Consider the following 20,618-nt stretch of genomic DNA (forward strand, 5'->3'; position numbering starts at 1 on the left):
AATGTTTTTCTGCACGAAAAGGATTTCCTTTAGGTAAATCTAATACTTTTTTATGCTTACATTATGCTGAGTGGTCTGAATGTAGTCAAAGCTTAAAAAAAAGGAAGAACACTCTTCGATTAACAGTCAACTTATCCGAATGATAACTGTAGCTTGCATAAAGGAGTCGAAACACCAAGTAGCATTCCCACTGCATTTATTTTATTACGTTTGTATGTTATGAGTACATGTAATGCGTAATACTAATATAAATTTGATATTATATCGGACAGCCCAAACTTGCCCGAAGTTCAGATAGTTTATAGCCGAACGCTCTACCAAAAAAAACTTATCAATTTAACCGAACAACTAAGTCCAGTGCTTTTAAGCTTTATTAAAATATGAATACACACACAGGCTATTTTTTTTGCCGAAAGCGACGTAAGAAATGGAAAACTGCATTAGAACTTTGCTTTTAAAAAATGCATAAGAACTACAGGCAGCATCAAGGTTTTGAAACAGCAAGGAGCGTTTTCGAAAACTTGAGTTTTCTACCGTAAGTCTATTTTTCTTCATTAGTCAGCCTGATAAGTTTTAAAATGAGAAGGGAATAATATATAAGATAAGATATTGAAGAAACATTTTTTTATTCTTGAAAATTTTTACAATTTGTTACCGCAGGCTGCTCGAACCGTTATGACCCAGATGGCAGCACGTGTTCATCATTTAACAGTACGGTTAAAATACAAAATAAATTGAACTATGCTCTTTTTTAAGCGTAGCTTTTGGAATGTAGTAAAAATGTGATAAGCTATTTGTTTTTTTGCAAAAAGAAGAAAAAATATATATTTTACCCTTCAAATTGAGGTAGTAATTTTTTATTTTTACAAAGAGTCAAAAACTCATTAGAAGAATATATATTTCAATATACGATTTATTATTTTTTTTCTGAACAAAAAACAATTCTATTGTAGTCTGAAATCTTAAATCTGTTACTTATATTTTCGCTTACATTATGCTTTAATTTTCTTACCAGAGCCAAAGCTTAAAAAGAAAAAAAAAACGTACAATTCCGAAGTAATTTAGCACAAAGTCACTTCAAGTTTTCATATCAGCAAAGAGTGTTTCCTTCTCATTCATTCTATTCCTTCATAGTTGTTATTCACTTAATTAAGTGTTCATGAAATGTGCGATATTTCTCTAATTTTTTGTTGCAGATTGTCCGGACGTGGGCCCGAACCCGCATTCTCCTGGTTACAAAGAGAACGCTCTGCCGATCAAGCTATTCAGCTCTGTCGGTCATAGCGCAAATTAAATTTATAAGTTTGACCGAAAACCTCATTCTGGTTCTTTAAAACAGGTTTTTCGGCTGAAAAAAACAATTTTTAGACCGTGGGTCTATTTTTCGTCAGTAGCCAGCACGATAAGCTTTAAAATAAGGCGTAAATCAAAGAAATCGATCAAGAATTGAGGAAAATCTGGCGTAGAAACCAAAAACAGGCTACAGAAATAATATATAAGGATAGATTGAGGAAGATATAACACATAAGATAATAGTTTTTAAAACAAAATTCTAAAAAAAAAAATCTTAAAACAAGCTTAAGGGGTACCTCAAAAATGATGAAACGATCAAAAAAATTTTTATTGCTTATTTCAAAGCTAAAAACTATTCTGAACACAGGGAAAAAGTTTGATTGCTTTAGTTCAAATATTTAAAAAGTTATGAGTGGTTTTAGGCTATGCTCGCTATGTGTTGTTATACAAAAGAAAAACTTTAAACTACTTTTTCTCGATGATGGTATTTTTGTGTTTTCATGTCATTAGAATCCCTAAGAATTTTTTTCTATTAAAGATACAGCTTTAAAGTAATACTTTTTGCAACTGGGATAACATATTTGACAAAATTGTGCATTGGATAAGCATTTTATAAACTACTCAAATGTTTAGAGTATGTTAAACCTTTAAAAATCAATTAAAAAAAAAACATTGATTTTTTACATAATTAATCACAGAAACTTTTCTAATAAACTCATAAGCAAAGGAATGCACAGATTTTTAGAGATGATTTATAGTGATTGTTTAGCAAAAAAAAATTTTTTAATTAGTGCAAAAAGAAAAAAGCCTCAGGGATTTCAAAAAATTGAAATTTTTTTCAATTTTTTGAATTTAAAAAAAAAGTAGGCAATATTTTCAATTTTCAAAATAAATTATTGATTAAGAAATAAGTATGCATGTTATGGTTTCAAAGTAATTTAAAATTTACTTAAATTTAAAAAAAAATGTTCGAAAGGTACTGTGACCCCTTAAAGAACAAAACTAATTCAAGACACTCAAAGTTTGGAAAGGGGGGGGGCGGAGGCGGATTTGCACTACTTAATAGATTTACTTTTTTAAAAACAATTATAGTTTTTTGGGCTGTAGTTACGAACGAAGGTCTGAATATTTATGTAAAAGAGGGTGATAAAATGGAGATAAAATTTTGTTAGAGAACTCGTACTTTTGGAAGAACGTGTTTCAGAAGCATATTTTAAGAAATTAAACCTTTTTAATCATGAGATAGTCAAAAAACTCATTACACAAAAAAATAATTGAAAAACATCGGTAACAATGCATTCATCATTGCTTGGGAAATTCATCTGGGACTTAAATTAGCACTTTTTCTGATATTCACCCTTATACCACTCCCAGAAAATGAATACTGGCAGAATCAAATAACAGAAGAATGACGAATGCAAGAGTTTGCCAATAGCAAGGAGAAATCGAATTATTGTAAATACAGGAAAGGAAAAATAGCTTAACGAAAAATTTAGAGACGGAAAATATCGCAACGAAAAAATGAGGTACGGGATTTCTGTAAAGACACAGACAAAAAAATGAACCTAAAGATAAAGAATGAAATTTATAAATGGAGAAATAGAACTAAGAAACATCAAATGGAACTTCTGTCAAATCACGGAAAATAATTTAACGAACAGAAAATTTCCGGCAACTGCTACCGTTACTTTTTCCGTTATTTTCAGGAAATTTTTTTAACAATGTTCGTACAAAAAAAAATTAAGCAATTTAAACACTTTTAAGATATATATATATATGTACACTGCTTGACAATTACTAAGGAACAATTACGTTTTTTTTAATAGTTAAGAATAGATAATGATTAAAGAAACAGAACGAAATATATAGTTAGTAGGGAGGATGTGCCTTTATTATAAGTACAAAATAATACAAATATCACTGCATTAATGAAGTAAAAACTTAAAAATAAAAAAATAACCTACTTAGATGATTTTCATACAACACCAAAAAAATGATCTAGGTCAGAATGATGGAGACATGATTACCTTATTATGATGTAAGATTACCAGGGACACTGATGCACAATTTACATCTGTTTTCCGTACTCCCCACTAATTATTGAGGAGTGCTTGGGAGATGTTTTCCCACTCCTCTCTCAATGCGGATTTGAGTTCTTGTATTGTTTTGGAAGGGACGGTTCTTCGCGCAACACGTCTGTCAAGAGCCTCCCAGGCAAGTTCAATTGGATTTAAGTCGGGGAAGTAAGCAGATCACTGCATACAGAGAATGTTTTCACTTTGCAGTGTGTCTGACACTTCAATGCTCCAGTGTGGGCGTGTATCGTCGTCCGTAAAGAGAAAATCTGAACCGACAGCCCCCCTAAAAAGACGAACATGGTCCAGCGTAACATCTATGCAATACATTCGTGAGGTATCGCTTTCTTATTTAAAAATGTGAAGCTGTGTTCTGCTATTGTGCATGATGCCTGCCCACACCATGACGCCTGGGCCATACCGATCACGTTCGCAAACAAATTTTTGTGCATAACATGTTCCAGGCTCTCTCCACAGTAGTTAGTGACCAGAATCATTTGTCACACTGAAACGAGATTCGTCAGAGAACATCGCTCTAGACCAATTTTGGTGATCCCACCAACATGTTCCTTACACCAGCGCAATCTCTCTCGACGATGGCGTGGTTGAACTTGGATACAACGTACGGGCTTCCGTGCATACAAACCGACATTATATACTCGCCGTGAGATGGTTCTTGCCGAAACATGCGTACCGGTAGCGGTTGTTAGATTTGCAGCTATCTGTCCAAGAGTGAAATTTCTGTTTCTTTTTGCCACGAGGGCTACATAGCGATCCTCTGAAGGTGTGGTGCTCCTACCACGACCCCTGGCATGCTTTTGCAAAACATTTCCACCTTCAGCGGCCGTCTTTAATTGGGAGTTGTCACTTTTTGATATACCCATTGCAGCAGCCACAGTGGTGACACTTAGACCTGCTTCCAGTAGTGCAACCACTTGTCCACGATCGTAGATACTCAAATGATGTCTTGCTGAAATTTTACTCTTAAGTATTAAAAGAACCAAACAGAATTTCAGAGAAAAACCTTTTTTAACATCCAGCACTATTTTTGTTAAAAACCAAACAGCGTGAATTTTCGTACGAATTTTGAGCGTGTATGCACTGTCTTTTATACAGATAACGAGTCTTGGTCTACCAAACCCTCTGAACTTGAGATTATTTTCATTGGCCAGGTGGTTGAGGTACAAATTTGCATAAATCACTTATTCCTTAGCAATTGTCAAGCAGTGTATATGGGTCATTCCTCAAAAAGACAGTATTCTGAAACTTTTCTGTCAAAAGCTTTTTACAATAAAAACTTGATTTTTAATTTCATCAAAAATATATCTATTTAAACCTGCCAACAATTTTTTAATAATAATTTTTATTTTAGTATATTTTTGGTTCACAACATGTGAATTCTCACCTCCGTGGCATGTCACACACCTTGTGTGACTGTTTATGTTGCTTAATAACTTGTTTGATTAAAAGTACATAATTATTTATTTATTTATTATTCCTTTCACAAGTGTCTCAAATTCTAATTGTTTAAGTACATTTAGTTTTTTAATGTGTTTTAAGCTCATAAGCATAAATGCAACCACACCCTTTTTTGTAAACAGATTTACCAACTCCATACTTTGGCTGCTACTTCTGTGCACTTAGTTCACTGGTACCCCCAAGCTCTGTGCATGCCTGTGAGATCACAGAACCTTTCAGGAAACTTCTATGAGACTTTTCAGTAAGTTATCCCCTGTGGCCATTGCTAAGGCAGAAATACTTGAAAGACACCGCCAGCTCAGTCATTCCAGCCGAGGACTGCAGTTTCGTGCTTATTAGCACTCATCAGTACGGCATAGAAAGAAGAGATTTTTCACCTCCAGCTCAGTTACTTCCTATGCCGGGCTGATGAGTGCTAATAAGCACAAAACTGCAGTCCTCGGCTGGAATGACTGAGTTGACGGGGCCGTTCAAGTATTTCTGCCTGAGCAATGGCTACAGGGGATAACTTACTGAATATACCATGCCTTGCCTTCAATCTTCGAGTTGAAGCGAGCCACTGCTTTGGTCACTCGTCTGGTCTGTGCTAATTCTATATTAGCTACCAGATTGTTTGGCACTCTAGGCTTCCTCAAGAGGTTTTCCACCTCCAGCTCAGTTACTTCCTATGCCGGGCTGATGAGTGCTAATAAGCACAAAACTGCAGTCCTCGACTGGAATGACTGAGCTGGTGGTGTATTTTATGTATTCTATGAGACGTTTTATTATATATCCACAGTTAAACAACCTTCATTCACCACGGTTAATCTGTTCCCAATTCTTTCATGACAATTGAATTTCCTTGAAGCAATATTCCATATTTATAAATGGAATGTTTTCCTAGTTGGTGTAGAAAACTCATTAATGACCTTTTAAAAGTCTTTTTTAACATTTTTAAAACCCTCAAAATGTTTATTATTATTTTTTTTTATTTATACTTATATTACCCTATATGTTACACTAACTATCCTTCCCTGCCCTCCCCCCCCCAACTAGTGCTACTCAAGCCCTCAGAAAAACTTGGCCATACTTAAAACAATATTTTGCTGATCTTTTGAAAAAGGTTGCAACATAACGGTTAAAAAAAGGCTAATGAACATGTATTCAAAAAAAAAAAAAAGTGATAGAGACGAAGCCGCAAAAGTAAAAGTGTGAAGTGGCGATGGATGACTGTAAAATCTTAACTTCATGGTGAGATAAAAAGGGGGGGGGAGAACTGTTTGGTTTATCCCCAGCAGGTTTTTAAATGCCTGTTGTGAAACAGTCTAGTATTTTTGCCATTTGATGGTAGAGGGCAGTATCTGCATAAATGAGTTTTTGAGATATTTCAAGAAATGCATTTTGGATTCTATAATGACAGTAGGGAAATTTTTGAATTTGATATTTTTTTGTGCTTTTCTTTTAACAAAATGCAAATGAGTAAGGTTGCACAATACAGCTAAAGTGTAAAAGATGACAGTATGCATAAAAAAACAAAAATACCCTTAACTATTCCATGACAGACTAGCATTTAATGCCAGTTGTTTTTTTTTTTTTTTTCAAATTTCCCCTTATTGCATGTTCTTTTCCTGCTTTAACTGAACTCGGAAACTTTTTTTTTATTTATTCTCATTGTATTTTCTTTATAGGGCAATATTCGGAATAAACCCTCAAACAAAGGGTTCAAAGACGAAAAAAGATTTGGGAAGAGATTACACATGCACCCAAAAGTGTTAAAATTACTGACGAATATAAAAAATTGGATATATCAAAATGGAGTTTGTAAATTCATCAATCAATGTAAACTTTTGTACATAAAACCTTTTTTGTTAGTTCTAATTGTTTGTTTTTATTATCCATATTTATGGAATGGTTACTTCTCATTCAAAAGCATTTAGTTGATTTCAATAATTTATGCACATATATTTTCTGAAATAATTTTTCAGTTGAAAACTAATTTATTCATTTTATTTTTTGTTGCAATGTGTATTGAATAGTAGTTTTTGTTCTTCATAATTATTCCACCTTTACTTGGATTAGCATGCGACTTGATGTTTAAAAGACTATTTTTGCTCTGAAGAAAAATGAGTTGACCCTTTAGAGCATTACTAATTCATCTACTGTTAAGAGTTTTTCAACTATGAAAATTTATTAAATATAAAATAGTTTATTGAGAAATTTCAGGGCAATGTAATTGTTGCCTATCTATTACTTTTACTCAATTTTGGATTTTAACACATTGACATATCAAACTTGCTATCTCCAAATTTATTTCAGCTTTACTTTGATATATCTTCCAGACTGTAGAAAATAAATAACTGTTATGAGCATAATATTAATTTACAGGCAGTGACTATAGAAAATGAATATTAGTTTTAAGGATGCAATTTCAATTTACGTGCAATGACCATAGAAACTTTTACGGGCAGTGGCTGTAGAAAATGAATATAACTTTTACTGGTGTAACTTCAATTTGCGGGCAATGACCTTAGAAACTATTACGGATATTATGTCATTTTACGGTCACAGCTCATTTGTTTTACGGGGGAGAAATTACGGGCAAAATGTTAAGTTACGGTTAATGCCCATTTGTTCTACGGGGGGCAAATTACGGGCAAAATGAAAAATTACGGTCACAGCCCATTTGTTTTACGGGACAGAAATTATGGACCAAATATAAAACTACAGTCACTACTCATTTTTTACGGGAAAAATATTACGGGCAAGCCTATTACTTTAACGGTCATTAAAGTTTACGGGCAGAATATTATTTTTACGAGCACTGACCGGACCAATTTCTGCCGGTCACTGACCGTACTTTAACGGTGAAATTTCTTAGAGTGATAGTTCGTTTTAGTAGGACAAGGAGTTATGTAACACTATAAATTCTCACCTCCGTTACCTAAACACAAAATGCCAGTCCTCATTACCACGTGGCAGTAATGACATCAAATTTTATTTTCCATGATACAAGGGAGCAAGCCCCCTTGTTTATTTTCAGCCGTAGTTGAAGTTGTGATATTTTTATCGAAAAACAAGAAGATAGATTTTGTTTTAAAAACTTAGTGTGGTTATTCTGACTTCTCACCTCCGTGAACTTGAATTTCAGGGATGTAAATTAATGTAAAAAAAAAGTAGTGAGCATGTTTTCATATGCTTAACATATGCAGATTGCAGCAAACGAAGAAAAAAATATTTTCCCTGAAAAATGTATGTATTAGGCCTATATTAATGGAAAATTACTCACCTCCGTGACAGACCATATCAATGTCATTATTTCTGAGGTGAAAATAAATGATGGAGGGAAAATATATCAATACTACAGTTGAATCCCGACTTACGCGAGGGATGCGTTCCAAGATTGCTCGCGTAAGTCGAAATTTCGCGTTGTAGAAAAGGGTATGCATACATTTTTTTTTTTTTTTTGAAACATACCAAATTCTTTTAGACACTTGTAAACACTCCCCAAACTGCTTTAAAGCATTCCTCAACCGTACATTAAAGTTCATTATAATTAAGAACTGTTTAAAAAGTAAAAAAGCTGCCTAATTCTACATAAAAAAACTTAAGATGCACAAAATACATGATCAATGGCAGGGAAAGACATAAAACTACATGGTAAGTACACTGTTAAAAAAATTTCCTGAAAATAACGGATAAAGTACCGGCAGCAAAGTTGCCGTAAATATTACGTTTCCGTTAAATTATTTTCCGTGACTTAACAGAAGTTTCATTTCTCATTTCTCCGTTTAGTTCTGTTCTTCCGTTTATAAATTTTTTGTGATTTATCGAAAATTCCATTTCTCTTCTTTCCGTTGATCTATTTTTCCGTTTTTAAATTTTCCGGTCATCTATTTTTCCGTTTTTAAATTTTCTGCGCCTTTACAGAACTTTCGGTTCTTGATTTTTCGTTGCGCTATTTTTTCGTTTCTCATTTTCACATATTTTACTGAAATTTCATTCTCGTTTTTCTATCCTATCTTAAAAATGATATATAATAGAAAAATAGTTAACCATTCAAAAACTATTATTTTTTTAATTTGTATTTATTACTCAAATATATTTCAAGTGAAAATTTTGCTTGATAACTTACCTACCATACAGCTCTTCTTCAAGCATCTATCACGAAATTTTCCACACCTTCAGATGAATAAAAATAATCGAAAAGTACCAACAACGAAATTAGTGGATTTGAATATAACACCAATTTTCGATGCTGATACTGTTCGATATTTCCTTCGACATCCCCTCGTACATATTCTGGCGTGGCATGGAAAAGCATACATAAAAATAGAATATTTTTATTTGCAGAATGAGTCAAATAAAACACCATTAAAAATCGGTTAACTTTATCATGGAATAACATACCTGATGGAGAGTACCGCATACCATTTTACTGTGTTTAAAAACAGAATCATTGACATACACGTGAAGAACTTTTGGCTCAGATGATGTATAACCCCCCCTCCTGGTGATTTCCGCATTTTTCACTCATTGGAATAGTAACATAGATTTTTAGTGCATAATCATTATACTTAGGCTAAACATATCAATCAGTTCGTTTTACCCGAAATGTTTTTAAAGAAACTTGCAATAATCTCAAATAAGTTGTTGGATGAGATCCTAATAAAATAAATTAAGTAATTTATATTTATTATTGTGAATAAAATCCCGAAAGGAGTAATGAATGTTTCCAGATTTCTAAGCAGTCAAGAAAACTTATGGGCAATTCCATAAAACTAGAGACATCATAGTAAAAAAAAAAAACTTCATTGTATCAATACATTTTTTCTTTTGTATGAGGAGAAAAATACTGTATTTTTATAAACCTATGCAAAAAAAAGTTATAAACATTTTTTGTAAGTTTTATAGGCAAATTTGAACACTACTCAGTGCTCATGTGTCGTTTATTAGCGGCTCTAAAAGTTGATCCTTTTTTTCACTTAGGAAATTAAGTGTTATGTCTACAATCTTATTTTTTATTGAAATTTTGTTTGCACAGGAAGAGATTAGACCAACAAAGAAACCTTTAACTGTTATAATTGTCGTTTAACATTTTTTTTAAAACTAGGCCTCATACTAATTTAACATCAGTCACAAAATTGTATAAAAGTTTGCATTGCTTAAACAAAAACAAACCCAAATTAATAAAATGTCATATTCTCTTTATTTATGATAATGTCTGTAATATTAATCCCTTAAATATTTAGAACCAGTTGAATTTAATTATTTAAAACTTATTTAAAATATGTAACATCAGTCACATTTCTCTTTTCGGTAATAAACCTCAAACAAATTGCACAAATGCCATTGATTGCAGCAAAAAGGCAAAAAAAGGAGGCGAGATAATTAAGAAATAAAGGAAAACATGAAAATTACATAAAGTAAAACAAAGTAGAAGCTAAAAAGAGCGGACGATAAAAAATAAATAAAATAATTTAAAAAAACCTAGCATAATTACCAAAGTTAGTTCAGAATGGAACTAAAAAGAGAAATTAGATGATTAAGTAGGACAAGAGTAGAACAAATTTAAAATGTTAAAGTCTCAGGTTTAAATTATAAGTTGCATTACCCCTCTTCTAAATAATGAAACCTTGGTAAAATCTGTTATTAAAAGCACTCTTTGTTATACCTTCACAAAAGAAAACTGCAGCCGTAAAAGAAAAATTCAACATGAAATTTGACAAAAATATGCAATTAATTCTGAATGTAATACATTAAAAAAAATGCTATATCATCGATACAGAAATATTTCTAAATGTCACAGCTTCATGCAAATTTCAGAGCTATCACTATCCGACTTGTAGCCATGTTATAAAGAGTTATATTTGAGATAATACTTTTTTTTAAAAATTTATAAGCTGCAGCAGGTGTTTAGCAACAACACTTTTTTTTTTTTTTGCAGTAAAGGAGGGAATCACTTCCAGCGAAATTGTTGACTGCAATTGGAGAACGGGTTTTTGAAGGATATCACTAATAATTGTATCACGAGAAGTTAGATGCATTGAAATTAAGAACTAAGAGTAGTTAGTAACTGTCAGGATTCAAGCAGAAAGACATTGGAAATAGTCTGTCAATGTGAATGAAATTTTTTATTCACATGAGAAAGGAATAAAATATTTAGCGCACTAGATGTAATAAGTGCAAGGGGACTTTTTATGTTATGAAATACATAAAAAATATATCTTGCAAAACTTTATAAATGTACTTTTCTTGCAATTTAAGTACAATTTTAAACAAAACATGTGCTAATTTCATTTTTAAGGAGAAATAATTTATAATTGCAGCAATTTATTGTTAAAGTAACATCAGTCACAAAATTTTTGTATCATCAGTCACGGGTGTTAAATAATTTTTATACTCTTCGTTTTTAAGTTTTTCCAGTAAATCAAAGCGTTTTCATCAGGCCTAAAATCTCTACTTTAAGGGGAAAAAATCTGTTTAGATTTTGCGTTATTAGTTTGAAGAGAATTTCAAATTGTATATAAGTCAATTTTCTCAATGTCTCCTCTGCGTAACATCAGTCACGTTTTTTTATTCCCTTTTATTTCACACAAAAAAATTTCCTCAAGTCTGAAAACAAGTGTGGGGGGCAGTGATGTACCATATCATGATATTTTAGATCAATTTCAGAAGAAACAAAATTTAATTTCAAGACAGCGCTGAATTTGTATGTTAAAAATAGAGTCAAATTGTAACGTCTCACCGTGGACAGACCCTTATTCTTGTCAAAATTTTAATTGAATTTTCAAAGATTAACAATTTGCTATGCCTTTTCGCAAAAAATATAACAGCAAGAAATACTTTTATTTAGAGATTTAAAATGTTTACTTTCAATCTGTCAAAAAAAAAAAAAAAAAAAACTGAGTAATTTTTTCTGTCTTGCTCGCACACCACGATAATCTTCTGTTGATACGAAATGTTGGCATTTAACGTTTTAATGCGTTAGAGCAAAAACAATAACTTTATAATAGTTCTATAAATTCTAAATCAGCTACCATCGGAATTCTACCAAATGCATATTAACAAGAAAAACACATTTGTATATTAACATGTACAAAGATATTCAATAATACTTACATATGACCAGCGGTCAAACTTTAGATGAAACAGTGCGCTTAGGTGCCATTTTATTTCATCAACTTCAATATTTAGAAAGAAAAAAGAAAGAAAGACGCCGATTGGTTACTTGATGCACTAACAAAACGATGCGTGGACTGGTATGGTGAAGGGAACTTCCGCTATCAGTGACGCTATAGGGATAAAATATATTCACGAAATCACTGTTTAGGACCTAATAACGAAACCGATACTTCCTTCCAAAAAAATTCGTATTGCGGACGAGGAATTTGCGTTAGTCCTAAAGTTCGTTACTCGGAAAAAACTCGTGTTATAGCCATTTCACGTAAGTCGAATCGCGTTGTAGCGGGAGTCGACTGTAATAAGCATTCAACCAAAATTATAAATTGCCAGTATATCCTCAAATTTACTAAATATGTACTATTTTTTAGCATACATTTGAAGCTTCTAATTAAGCCGCACTTTAATTAAGAGAGCTTAATATTATGTTCCCACTAATCATAAATATAGCTGATTGTTTGCACATTTAACAAAATTACTACTTTGATATTAAATTATGTAACACTTTCATGTAAGAATGAAAAAAAAAAATAAATAAAAGGTTTCGAATCTGAAAAATATTTGCGTTCAAAAGTTATGTTTTCCGGAGAATGACCCATATACTTGATCAAGATTGATGAAAAAGTATTAGTTCCTCAAGCAATGGTAGTTATCTCCTTTTGCAAAGTTTTGTTAGTTAAATATATGTAATATTTATAAATTATAACTATATATAATTTGTTAAATATATATGTCTAAGCTGTTTTTTTTTTTTTTTTTTTTTTTTTTGTTTCAGTTTCTAATTTGATATGATCACATTTTTTTTAAATGAGTAAATAATAATTACTTTGCAATACTGGTTTACTTGCATTTAAAAAACTCCTAAGGACACTTTTTTCCCTCAGGATCAAGTCTCCTGCAGACTGAAATCTTGTCTTCTAGTATAAAGGAGACTTGATCCTTTAACAACTTTTTTTTAAATAATTTATTCTAATATATAAATTTTAAAATCGGCATAGCGTTTTGATGGGGGGAAAGTTTGTTCTATAAATATGTAATGTTAAATGTTCCATTGAATTGAGCAAATGTTATGAGCTCCAACAAAAAACGGAACTAACTCTCTCCAGAGTCATCTAAATGTTATTAATGCCATGCATAAAACTAAATAAATATTTAAAAATATCATATATGTGTCACAGAACATTAAAATATCAGTTTACATTGCAAGCTACTTGATTACAAAAACAGTACGTGAGGCAAGTAGTATCAAAATGAGGAAAATCCAGACTACAGGAATAGGCTAAACTAAAAAAAATATTTAAAAAAATTTAAGCATTTCGCCTCAATGGATTTTATTGTTGTAGTTAGACACGTAATAAAGTATAATAATTGTAAAAAAAAATATTTCAGTAGTACAATGTTCGCGCAAACATTTATGACAGAGTTTGAATATCGGTAATATATGACATTTTTCATATTTCGGCCTAATATAACTGAAAGCACATTGAACTTGCCTCAGTAATTTGTACATTTTTTTAAAGTGCTTTTACTTGCCTTTCAAACTACACTACTTTGGCTGCCGTGACAACTGAAAGGTGCAAGCTGTTTTTGAACCTCAAAAATGCTTAAAAAAACGTTGAAAATGCCACACTTTTGTGACCTTCATTCACCTTGGGGCAATTACTTGCATCAAATTTATATAAAGTTCGACCCTTCGACCCTTCTATGTGTCAAACATAAAAAAAAAAAAAATTTGGAGGCAAACAGTTTTGAAAGAGTTGTGACTCATAGCAATTTTCATGTCTCAAAAATCCGCTTAGTTTTTGATGCCGCATATTAACCTTTAGGGGTCCATAGAAAGTGAACAACTCAAATTTAGAATTAAAAAATTCTGGATGTAGTTTTTAAATAAGTAACAGTTGGTTTTTTTTTTTTGGAGAAAATCTGAGATGGCATGAATCACAGCCGTAACACTCTCTCAGATTATTGCTCTTAATAATGATATTGCAAGAAATAAAGAGCAAGATGTATATTCATAAAAATACTTTACTGAAATGTAATTTAATTGTGTTATGTGACCGGTGCTGGAGTTGGCGAGAAACGCATCGGTACGCCATCGCGGTACCAGGAAATTCTTGCTTATGATTGTAAGAATAAGCAAAATTAATGTATACAATGGTTTCAAACCACATTTTTCGTTAAAAAAAATGTTTGCTTTCTGAATTAAAAGTGGTATAAGTAAGCTTTTTTGACTTAAAAAAAATACGTCCCAAAAAATTTATTTTTGAAACTACAGCACAGAGTGTAACGGTATGAATCTTTCCGTGCGTTTTATTTTCCGCTAGTAGTTTGTGATTATTATCTTGCAATTTCAATTTATAACATAAGTTTGAGGACCCCAACATTTTTACCGCTTTAGGGCCCAACATTACATGAGCCGCCACTGCTTAAATTTATATGGTGTCCTGTTTTGCTCCACTAAATGCGGATAAACCGTTATATTGCAAAGGTGGACTAGGAAAAAAATCATTGCCTCTCAAATGCATTAGGCAAATTATGTTAATTAGCTTTTCTCCATGAAATGTCTTAAAATTTCAATTCAAAGCTCCACTTTCTCCGAATTATAAAAAGTGCTAAAAAAATATTATTGATTCCGGAAGGATAGAAATTCTTAAGGAGCAACAAAATAATATCTAACTCAAACAAAGTTAACTGCACTTCACTTTTCTGGAACAGGAAGCAACATAGTCTTCAGAACTCATTTCCATGCTTAAAAACAGGGGTGTTCACCCCCCCCCCCCATTACGTTCAATGGCTTAAATTCCGCCCCAAAATATTTCTCAACTCTTTCCCTTTTTTATTTTATTAACTTTTTTTTTTTTAAAAATTCTTTATTTATTTATTTTTAATTATTATTATTATTTTATTAGAAAAGTTCTGTGCTACGCCAATGACACACACACACACAAACTAAATAAATAAATAAAATAAAATAAATAATTAAAGTTAAAAATAAATCCATAAATAAATTTGAATGAATAAATTTAAAAAACTAAAAGCATTCCCCCCCCCATTTTTTATGGCGCAACTTGCGCCATAAACCCTCCTCCCCCTCCCCTGTAGGCACCCCTGCATAAAAAGTCTGAATAACACTTTAATAACTAAAAAAATTCTGATAAAATTGAAAGCTGAGCTCCCGTCAGCTCCAAAAAAGAGTTGCATGTTTCACATAGAAATGATTTTAATCTTTGGCACCCTCACACAGGACCCTATCAAGTCGAAATTCCTTTAAAATTTGTTTTAATAAAATGAAGATAATACGTTATCCTGACAAATGACATCTTGACACATTTTTGGTATTACCAAGATGGCACGCAATTACTGGGGAAGCTTCAAAAAAAAAAAAAAAAAAATCTCACGCTCCATTCTGTTGTTCTTACATGTCTGAGGTGTTTCCTACATCTATGAGAAATTATAAGAAAAATTTTAAAGAAAGGACTACGAACTCAAGGTGCAACGAAACGAGTCTTAATGATATCTCCGGGCAATGACTTGATTTCAACTGAGGCATTCAAAGACCCTCCGCAGTTCTGATTGTTTTTCGAAATTTGTAGTCTCGGATCGATGATCTTTTGCGGTGACCACTAGCTATCATCGAGTAATCAAATGGACATCCATCATCCTACTCCACCCCCACAATAGATTTCCTGTTTTTTTTCGAAAATCCTTTCTTCTGTTTGGAATTTTCTATTAGTTTAACTTCCTTCTACTCTTTTTATTTCAAAAATACTCATTATTTTTTAAAAAAATATCTTCACCGTTTCCTTTCAAGATTATTATTGTTTATTTATCAAAAGCAGACGGCGAAGATATTTTTATAAAAAGATAATGAAATGTTTGAAAATAAATAAAGCTAAAAGAGACGCAGCAGAAAAATAAGGAATTAGAAGGTTATTCTGTGTCAATTCAACACAAAGAAATTTTTTTATCTTCCCCATCTCCGATTTTCTTGAAATTTAGTACAGGTAAGTATGATGGAGAGAGGAAATTGGTTTTTATTTTATAGCATTTTTTTTTTTTTTTTTTTTTTTTTTTTTGCACTTTCATATGATAAGCAACAATGTACATTACGATGTAAAAAAATTTTGAAAATCGACTTAAAATTCAAGTTTATTTTTTTAACAAAGTTCATGATTAAAAATTTTGAAACTAATTCTATTAACACTTAATATTGTCCTACGTCACAGGTGAAAATATAAATTTATGATAACTATAGTTTCACTGTTAAAAACATCGGAAACTGAAGCCCTATGTCAGGGGCGGACTGGGTCTCCAAAGAGAACTCCAACCTTGATTCCCAAAGGGTACACAGGTTCGAGGGCACAAAAAAAAGGAAGAAAACGAAGTCGCGCAGACTCGAGATAGTAAAAAAAGAAAAAAAAAAGTACAGTTTTGAAAGCGGAAAAAAAAAGCAGAAAAAAAAGAAAATGAAGGCGCACAGGCTTAAGGGCGGGGGGGGGGAGAGAACGAAGGTGCACAGCACAATGGTGTGAGGGTGCAAAAAGAAATAATAATAAATAAAAGTCGAGCAGATTGGAGAGTGCAAAAAAAAGAAAGAAAGAAACGAAGGGATGCTAAGGTTTGAAGGCGTGAAAAAGGAAAAAAAAAAAGAAACAAATGCGCGCACAGGTTCGAGGGCGCACCGGCCCGCGGGCCGGCAGGAAATCCGTCACTGAAATTGAGTAACATAGATTGCGACCATCCATTTATCATTAATTTGTGCTTTGTTTCTAAGCACCTCCTTGAATTGTCTTTGCTTTCTTGCAAAGCCTCGACGCGAAAAGCCGCCTGCTTCTTCTTTTCATGAATACATACTAATATTTTATACAAAAAATAAATATCTAAATAAAAAAGAACCAACTTTAAAATAGAGTTGGGGGGGGGGGATCAAACTGCCACCTTACTGCTAAAGTGAGCTAAAAGTAGAAAGTAAAATTGTACATTTAAAAAAATTATTTCCCAATAATCCGAGTTCATCAGCGCAAACAAACACGGATAGTAAAACTGAAGAGAAACAACCGAATTTCCGAGTTTTCAAACACTTGTAATTTAATTTAACTGTATGAGATTTTTTTGTTGAACTTTTCAAAAATGTAAATAATTTTTTTGAATGAATGAAGTCGTTCAAATGAACGAATTCAATGAACGGATAGAAGAAACGAACGATCCTCTGATGACGGATCATTGAAAAGAACGACTTTGCCCATGCCCAATTCATTATGAAAATAAAACCAGACTCTGCTCCTCCTTCTTTTCCGCCCCTAATATAATCAATAAGATCCGCCACGACTCCAACTCCATGAAGGGCAGGAGTTCCCAACCTTTTTCTTCAGTGGACCTCTTGCTGAGTTTTCCAGTTTCTCGTGTACTCTCTTCCTATGGGTCGTTCCAAACCTATCCAGGCGATTTAATATTTTACATAGAGCCAGTTAAACAAATGGTAAAGGGTCAAACACGGTGAATCAAATGGTCAAAGTCAGAGGCGGACTGGGTCTCGCAAGAGGGCGCCAACCTTGGAATCGAAAAGGCGAAAAAAAAAAGGCAATAAGGAAAAAAAAGTGCAATAAAAAAAAGTGAAAAGAAAAGAAAGAAAAAAAAAAACGATTGTACACAAGTTTATGAGTTTAAAGAAAAGGGGAAAAAAACGAAGAGAAGTCGCACATGTTTGTGAGAGCAAATAATAATAATAATAATAATTATAATTATAATAATAAGGAGGTTGCACCAAAAATTAAGTAAATGAATAAAAATTTAAAATAATTTTAAAAAAAGGTGTTCAGGCTCGAGGGCGCAGCCGATCAGATGAGCGCAAAATGTTAGGAACAAATTAGAAATTTATCCGATAGCGAAAGTGTACACTGAAAGCTTCAGAATACTGTCTTAATATCGTGTTTTCAAACTATTATTAATTTCATGAACATTTGATAGGTCTCTAAGACTAAATCTGGGTATACTGCAGAGTGTTAAGTTTAAATTTGAAATAAAAGGATAAATAAAAGTTTTAAAAAAAGAAGAAAACCCGTAGCATTTTCTTTTTCGTACTTTTGTAATTTACAACAACGCAAAATGAAAATCGAGTAATTCTACTTTATATGGTACACAAGAAAAAATGTTTTTAATGGAAATATGCTACTGAGAGTAAAGTGCTTTAAAAAATTAATAATTGATTATTAAATGCATTTACTTTTCTGTTGAAAGCCCGTATACTTTTGATTCAGTTCTCAAAATAAAAAAAGAAAAGAAAGAAAAAGGGCGGTAAATTTCTCCCTGTAGAGTCACATCTTATGATACGTTCATATGCAAAAACAAAATTTCAACAATGTTATAACATCGAGCACAAACATTAGCAAAACAAAAACTGTAATATTAAAACAGATGCTAAAAATAATATAAAAACATTATAAACATATTTACAAAAATAATTTTATCATAATATATTACGCAAAACACAGCTACTAGTATTTGTAAATGTCAAATATGACGTAATCCTTTTGCAATTGATACAAGAATATCTTTTTCTGAACTCATCAGCATGAATGCTTCCAAATGTTCTTGGGATAATGAGTTCCTCAATCCGCACAAAATAAATTTTAGTCTGGGAAATAAACGTTCTCACGAAACTTAGGAAATAGATAATGTTAGAATTTTTCTGTACTCTTTTTCCAGGTGGCAGTAGGCACCGACATATAAATTGTACTTGTGCAAAACTAGAAAACAAAACATAAAACGCAATTTTTGCACGTATAAGTTCCATTCGGATCGTAGTCGTCGTCTTTGTCCTCTTCTCTGGGTGTCTGCGCCTGATGACATGGCAAAAGTGGAATGGTGGTGCTTAATGGCATTTTTTGCCATTTCGAGCAAAATCCAAAAGCTTATTTTTGAGCTCTTCTGCCTCAATTTCGAGATAAAATTTTTCCTATCTGTCGCAAATATTGGTTTTGAAGCCGAATGGAGGCTCGAGCCTAAATTTCATCACAATTAGGTAAATGGGGGGGGGGGGGGTCAGGGTTGTGGCAAGAGCATTAATTTTAGATTTTAAGGAGATACAGTGAGACACGAAAATTCAATCACATTTCTTATCATTAAAAAACAATAATAATAATAAGAAGAAACTTCTTTCAAATGGTAAAATATTTGTCACTACAAAATGTATCATAAAAGTGGATCTAGAAAAAACTACGAATTCACACAAACGAGAGAAAAAAAAAAGTAATAACGAAATGTAATTTTGTCTCACTGTTCCCCTGGTAAATGAGAACAGTGTGACACATACGTTTTGAATTAGCAAACTTTGAAATAATCTAAATTTACCTGGAAAATATGAATGATTGTTGTCGTTTGGTTTTGGTATGAGCTATTGCCTTTGACAAGGTAAATTTCTTATCGTCTTATACACACAGCAGTGACATTTTACACGCATTTGTTCGGGACTCAGAATGATTCGGATGATTCTAGATTAGTAAAATGATCTTAAGTATCATCTTGTGATGTAACATTAGATAAAGATGGAATGATTTCACTGTAGACTTTGTCTCTTACTAGTACAACAGCTTCTTTGCTGCCTGTTTTAGAAAATCTCCAAATATCTTAGCTTATTTCATTTTTCTAGACATGTTGAAATTTTAAAATGTGGAAAAATATTATTACATTTAGGATATTGCAATGATACGATAAAAAAAATAATATGAGTAGAATAATCATGAAATGGAAATATTTATATAACATTGAATAGCCATAAAAGTCATAATTCCATTCAAGCATCCTTATTTTGTAGCTGCAGGGCTTTTGTCCTTATTTTACTATAATTTGCATGAACAGGCTAGTTGTAACTAAACGTAAATCAATGTATAATTTTTTTTCTACTTTTAATATAAATCTAGCATGAGATCAGTGAGCAACGAATTAATGGTTTCCTGTCTCACTGTTCTCTCAAATATAAACTCAATGGCTGCCATTCTCAGACAAAGAAGATTAACAACATCATTCTACTGCTAAAATGAATATTTGTTAATAAGCTAATGTAAGATTAATAATACCAGTCTGTAAAGTATATCTAGTCTTTTAGAAACAGTGCAACAAACAATGGAGATAATTTTATTTCGATTGTATCAAACTATGATGACAAAGTTATTTTTCTTGCATGATGCTTGAAAGCAAACTTTTTTCTATAATGTTTTTTCACAGTATATCGACCTAGTTTTTCAAAAGTTTTACCAGGCAGGAAATATCCAAACGGAAAATATATTGTTGTTGTCTCACTGTTCTCCCTGTCTCACTGTATCAACTACTCCCATACGTTTTTCTCAAATTTTGAACTTTGTTCCTTTCCTTGCCAGGGTGCTTGTTCTAGAGTATCGCACCTCCAATACAATAGAGCAATGAATTTTAAAAAAATGAAAAGAAACAAAAAAAAAAAAATAACAGTAAATTCAGAATTGATTGTGTCACTAGTGCAGCCAGAAATACCTTCTGGAGTGTATTTTTTAATCAGAAATATCTTCAGGAGGGTTTTTTTTTTTTTAATGAAAAATATCTTCTGAAGGGGATGTTTTGATCAAAAATACCTTCTGAAAG

The 20,618-nt window shown here is 32.2% G+C and overlaps 1 long non-coding RNA gene across 2 annotated transcripts in view; it reads left to right on the forward strand.

Moving 5' to 3' along the window:
• Positions 1-20,618, forward strand: part of LOC129231781 (uncharacterized) — a 49,335-nt gene that overhangs the window by 16,280 nt on the left and 12,437 nt on the right. The window contains exon 3 of one of the 2 annotated variants that reach the window (XR_008581294.1): positions 6,515-6,648. The exons of the other annotated variant lie outside the window; for it this stretch is intronic. This is a non-coding gene — a long non-coding RNA (uncharacterized LOC129231781). Of the gene's footprint in view, positions 1-6,514; positions 6,649-20,618 lie in introns of those variants that run through there. 2 annotated transcript variants of the gene reach the window in all.

The sequence above is a fragment of the Uloborus diversus genome, chromosome 10, assembly GCF_026930045.1.
Source record: "Uloborus diversus isolate 005 chromosome 10, Udiv.v.3.1, whole genome shotgun sequence".
Classification (NCBI taxonomy): Eukaryota; Metazoa; Arthropoda; class Arachnida; order Araneae; family Uloboridae; genus Uloborus; species Uloborus diversus.